Source organism: Dermacentor variabilis, chromosome 6 (assembly GCF_050947875.1).
Source record: "Dermacentor variabilis isolate Ectoservices chromosome 6, ASM5094787v1, whole genome shotgun sequence".
Lineage (NCBI taxonomy): Eukaryota > Metazoa > Arthropoda > Arachnida > Ixodida > Ixodidae > Dermacentor > Dermacentor variabilis.
In genome coordinates, this window is record NC_134573.1 from 77,285,147 (window position 1) to 77,291,638 (window position 6,492).

A 6,492-nucleotide genomic window follows, 5' to 3' on the forward strand; every position below is an offset into this window, starting at 1 on the left:
TCGAGCTCTTACCATACTATGGTCACTGCAGCGCACTTTCCTGAGGACGTCCACATCTTGTATGATGCCAGGGTTAGCGCAGAGTATGAGTCTATTTCATTTCTAGTCTCGCCGTTCGGGCTCCTCCACGTCCACTTTCGGATATCCCGCTTGCGGAAGAAGGTATTCATTATCCGCATATTATTCTGTTCCGCCAACTCTACTTATAACTGTCCCCTGCTATTCCTAGTGCCTATGCCATATTCTCCCACTGCCTTGTCTCCAACCTGCTACTTGCCTACCTTGGCATTGAAGTCGCCCATCAGTATAGTGTATTTTGTTTTCACTCTACCCATCGCCGATTCCACGTCTTCATAAAAGCTTTCGACTTCCTGGTCATCATGACTGGATGTGGGGGAGTAGCCTGTACAACCTTCATTTTGTACCTCTTATTAGGTTTCACAACAAGACCTGCCACCCTCTCGTTCATGCTATAGAATTCCTGTGTGTTACCAGCTATATTCTTATTAATCAGGGATCCGACTCCTAGTTCTCGTCTCTCCGCTAAGCCTCGGTATCACAGGACGTGCCCGCTTTTTAGCACTATGTATGCTTCTTTTGGCCTCCTGACTTCACTGAGCCCTACTATATCCCATTGACTGCCCTCTAATTCCTCCAATAGCACTGCTAGACTCGCCTCACTAGATAACGTTCTAGCGTTAAACGTTGCCAGGTTCATATTCCAATGGCGGCCTGTCCGGAGCATCTACTTCTACTGCCGCAAAGGCTTTCTTTCCTCTGACCCATGCAGCATCTACAAAAGCCGCATGTTCTCTGTCGTGTTCTATCTCTTGCAGGAGAGATTTTGCCCTTGGCTTTCGTCTTTCCAGGTTGTGCACCTGATGCATAATTCTGGCGAAAGGAGTCGGCTTGATTATCTCTCTTATGCTTTCTTTTATTTCTACTGTGCCTTCACCTGAAATTTGGATTCGGTTGGGAACCACCTCACCTCTTCTAGTATCGCTCTACCTGACCTTGTTCCAGAGAGCGTCTCTATGTGGGCAATTTGCTGAGCTTCAATAATCTCGGCTATTGTGTTGTGGAGCCCCAGTTTGATTAATTCATTATCCGGCGTGGCGATCGGCAGCACTACTGTTTTTAATAGCCTTTCAATTATACTGTTCAACTTCTTTAGCTATGTCTGTGTCCAACTGAGTATCCCAGCTACATATGAGAAGTGACACAAGGCGAAAGCGTGGACCAGTCTCATGGCGCTCTCCTCTCCCAACCGTCTGTGTCTGTTAGTGATTCTCTTTAGCAGTCTTATTACCTCCTCAGTCTTCCTTCTGATTTGCTGCATTGTTCTTCCGTTTGCCCCGTTTGCCTCCAGGAATAACCCTAAGACTCTAATGGATTCTACTTGCTTAATAGATTCGCCTGCTTTCGTGTTTACTACTAACCTGGGTTCTTTCTCGGGAACATATTCCCTCGGTTTTCTACCCCTTCTCCAGTTATTGAGTACAAGGGTTCAGACTTATGATCAAAGCATTTGAGTCCCATGTATTCTAAAATAGAATCTACCTTGTAAATGCTCTTCTGAAGTCTGCTTTCCGCATGGCTCATACTTACTTCAGCGGTCCATATAGTCACATCGTCTGCATAAATGGTAAAGTGAATGTCCTCTATCCCTTTTAATCTCTTTGCCAATTTTGACATGGCCACGTCGAAAAGCATAGGTGACAAGACGGACCCTTGTGGCGTCCCTCCGTAACCGACGTCCATCTTCTTTGATTTAATATCCCCGAATCTAAGGTGAGCTGAACGATTGCCAGAAAATGTTTTGACTACTTCACAGTTTTCTGCCCAATCTCAGTTCGGAAATCACTTCAAGCATTGCTTTATGCTTAATTCTGGCAATAGCTTTTTCGACATCCAACCCCAAGATAGCTTGAGTGTGTTTTCGGTTTAGGTAATAGCAGTTGTTTGATTAACAAGATGCATCTTGTGTGCACAAGCCTGATCTGAAACCAATTAGATTATACGGTAGGATCTCATTGTCCTCCACATATTTCGTTAGGCTGTTCAATATGACATGCTCCATTGTCTTTCCTAGACATGATGTTAACGAAATTGGCCTGAGATTATCCAAGCCGAGTTGTTTTTTTAGGCATTGGACATTATTTATTTCATCATAAATTTGTACATCAACATAAGCAAACAACTGTTGGGTCCATAGCCAAGGCTATTGTGGGTCCATGTGGTGTACATGCGTATGTGCTACGGCGATCTGGACAGTGATGAACAAATGCGTATTGATTAAACATAATTGTACAGGATGAGAAACAAGAGGGGAAAAAGTTTTTTGCCCGGCTTTGCTATTTACCACTGGCCGTCCTCCATTCTTCTGGATATACCCCATCTTTCCATAGTTCATTAATGTAAGTGGTCAGATATTTTATTGAATCGTCGTCCAAATTCTTAAGCAATCTGTTAGAGATGCCATCCGGGCCAGCTGTTGACCTACTATTCAGATTATACAGTGCCGCGCGTACCTCACTTTCGGTGAATTCCTGATCAAGATAATTGCATTCTACCCCTAAGTAATCGGAATAACTCACATCCTGATCCTCTTTCCTGAGAGGCAAGTATTTAGTTTCCAATCGCTCCATAATGCTCTCTGCGTTTGCAGTCTGACTTTCCTGGTATACCAGTTTCGCCACAGCCATACGTCTATTCGATTTAGTGCCTTTTTGCTTGAGCAGATGCCTGAGCAGACTCCAATCGCCTCCACGTTGTATCCTTCCATCTACACAGTTACACGCTTCATCCCATTTTCTTTTCTGCAAATATCGGGCGTGTTCCTCTATATTCCTATTGAGCTGAGCAGTTCGTTTCCTAAGTCTTCTGTTTAAGCGTTGTGATTACCATCTTTGTAAACTCTATTGCTTGGCTTCGATCAAATGCACCAATCTACTGTCAATTTTTTCGACCTCTTCCTCTGTCTCTGCAGCCTTAGTTGCTGCATTCAAGTCGTCCCTAAGCTAAGCCACCCACTCTTGTAGTCTGATGCGCCCCTTTCTGCCTGTGTCTGATCTGTCTCTTTTAATTTTTCTAAAGTAATCCCAGTCTATGTAAGTGAAATGCTTTACCTCCACCCCCGTCCTTTCCACCATTATGTGTAGTATATAATGGTTGCTTCCAAGGTCCGCACCAGAGTTGATCTAGTCCGCCCTGGGCAAGTTATAAGTGAAGGATAAGCCCGCGGTATTGTCATCCCTACACGTCGAACTGCCACACCTGGTAGGATAGGCTGGGTGCGTGAAAAGAGAAAGGCCTAAATCGGTGGCGAGATGCCAGATTCCTTCCCCTTTTTTACTACTCCAGCGGTAACTCCGAGAGTGGTGTGGGGCGTTGAAGTCCCCTCCTATTATGAGGGGCGCAGTTTTGGCTACCCTCATGGCCTTATTAAAAATGGCTCTGAAGCTCTGTCTCATCTCTATGGGACTGCTATATATGTTGAAGCAGAACAAGCTTTGCGCTTTACCTATGTGCCTTTCAGGACCATTTCTATCAATATGTATTCAATTTTACTTGCCCCTAATTTTAGATCATGATCTATGTAGGGAATTTTCTTCTCAATTAGGGTGGCAATTCCTCTGCCCGGTTCTTTGCCTTTGCAGACCGAGTTGAAGCCGCACAGCCCGGTGTCCTCCCCTAGAGTTTCCTGGAGCATTAATAATTTCGGCCTATTTTAAACCGTTTTGATTATCTGGGCTACTGACGCGCTTTTTTTGCTGAAATCCTCCGCAGTTCCACTGCCACACTCTAAGTCTCTTTCGGTTATTCATTATTACTCTTACTGTCGTTGCCCCCTGATTTGCTAACCCCTGTAACGTTTCTCTTGACTTTACCACCTACCGCTCCTGGGAGTGTTCTAGCACTTTCGGTTTCGGAGGGCATATAGTCTTCATCCTCTCCTTGCACCTCTAGCTTTTTCAACCTTTTCTCGGCTATTAACTTCCACTTCCATGTTTTGTCCACTTTAAGGTTAACGCTGTCTACCGTGACCTTTAGGTCCCTAATCGCATTCCTAATCTCCTCCAGAACTGAGCACATCTATTCTTCCTCCGGAACTACAGCTCTCTTTTTGGGCGCCGGTGTGTCTTCTTCTTCCTGGCTGTTACTTCTACACACCGGCTTAGCTATTGCCACACTGCCGCTTTCTGTCCTCAACCCTTTTTTCATTTCCTGCATCTGCTGCTTAAGTTCATCTGCTTTCTTTAGTGATATAACCTCTCTGATCAGCTGTTCTACTCTGGAATCATTGCTTTGTTCCTGCGAGGCTACTGCACCTGTGACTTTCACAGTACCTTCGACTTTCTCGGCCCAGGTCGCTCCTGGCTCCTTTTTCTTGTTTGTCATCAGCTCCTGCTCCTCGAAGCGCACCTCTGCCTCCTGAGACATGGAATGGTTTTTCTCCCTCGATGTTGAGCGCTGTCTTGATCTTGATGTGCTTCTTGAGCTTGAGCGCCTTCCGAAGCATGGAGGGGTTCCCTTTGTCGGTTGGGCCGATTCCATGTCAGTCTACACTTTGGAGCATTGTCTTCTTCTTACTTTTACTACATATGGTATTTGGTACCGCTGATTGCAAGCCTTGTCACCTGTGGGGTGATCTTCACCGCAGAACTTTTTTTGGGGAGAGCAAATATGATTCTCCCCTGGGTCTTGCATACCACATCCCCTGCACTGCACAACATCAGGTGCGGGACAAACGTCTGATCTGTGTCCTATCCTTCCAGATGCGTAACATGCGTCAAATTACTTCCTGTACAGATAGCACCTCACGAGGGTTGACCCGTATTTGATGAAGTTGGCCACCCTGAATCCACCGAAAAGCACAATAACCGAGCCCGTAACTTTGATACGTTGTGCAGCCAACGCCATTGGGTTGTATTCATGCATAATCTTTTTCGTGATCACACTGTCATTGAGGTTCACGGTTCTAATAACCCCCTTGCACACAGAGTGAGGGGCTGTTTCATAAGCGCTCACTTCATATTCTGCCTCCGTGATCGTAATGGACTTGATTCTCACATACCTTTCGGCACGATAGGAGTCCGGTGTACTAACCACTGCGATATTCTGTGTGAAGTTGGGGCAGATGATGGTGGTAGGCACTTTTTCGTGTCCGCATTCGTTAGCAAAAACCTGGGCCGATCCCGGTGGCACTGTAGGTCAGGTGCAATGGCTCGTACCACCGCAAGGCAGAAGCTTCACAAACTCAGCAAAGTGACGCGAACAGTGCATACATTCTTTAGGATCACGCCTATAACGCACAGAACAGCATACGTTTCAATAAAGAACAATCACGAAGCAAGCATCCGAATCACATAATTGATGATAAGGTGCTCCTGATAACAATGCAAAGCACAGAGAGCGATATATATATATAGAGAGAGAGCGACAGAGAGAGACTGTTTATTAGAAAAACAGATTTTTGCCGGCGCGCATACAGCCGCTGGCATGCTTCTTTGTATACGGATGGGGAATGGGATTAAGATTCCAGTGGACAGTGGGAAAAAAAAGTACGAAATGCGCACGTGGCCCTGATACTAATATTTACAGGTAGGAAACTTAGGCTTTCCTATATGGAATATTAAAAGCTTTCCGGTTTCTGTTGCGCAAGCTGCCTTGGCGACAGCAGCTTGCCCCGTGGGGAGTGAAGTCCCCGGCCTTTCGTACACTCTCAGACAAAGGTACACCCTTTAGGGTGTATATCTGCCACACAGCGATAATCGTCATCTCCCTTGCTTGCGTTATATTTCTTGAAAACGCCGCGCCCGCTACTTTCCTGCCGGGAATGCTACGTCATGCTGATAACGCGCAAGCCGTTCGTTACTGCGAAGTACCGGGCTCGCAGCGTTAAAGAAAGGAAATGCGGACAAGGCAGATGACGTTTATTGTTGTGCGGCAAAAGGTTGTAATTTTGGTTTAGAGTGTATATACATGAACCAGCTATAGCATCTGATTTCAAAGTTGTTGCCGCACCGCTATGGGCGGCGGTGAGATGTCATATTTACCTTTACTCCCCTTACTACCATTAGTCTAAAGCAATAAAGCATTACATACCACACTTCAGCAGTTGTAGTGGTGGTTTTCAACAGCTTTGCTGGCCATCCACTTTCGCAGGGCTGAGGTGGCAAGTAGTTTTTTTATAATTAGGACGCGAACCAGTACTCTCTCAGAATTTCGTCGACAAGGATATTTAGGTAAGGCGTTCACGGAAATGCAAGAGCACATAATTTATTTTTACTATTCAGCAGTACCCTTATAGAAGAATTACGATACCCTTGAAGGCCCTCAGTGGAGCGTATTACATGAAGGGCGAGGTGAACTGATAGGACTAAGAGGTTATCACGAAAACATACACAATTACAGAGTTAATAGCGGTATATCTCATACATTGTTTAAGCGGGGAAATGTATTACATAATTATTGCGAGGTCTCAGTCAG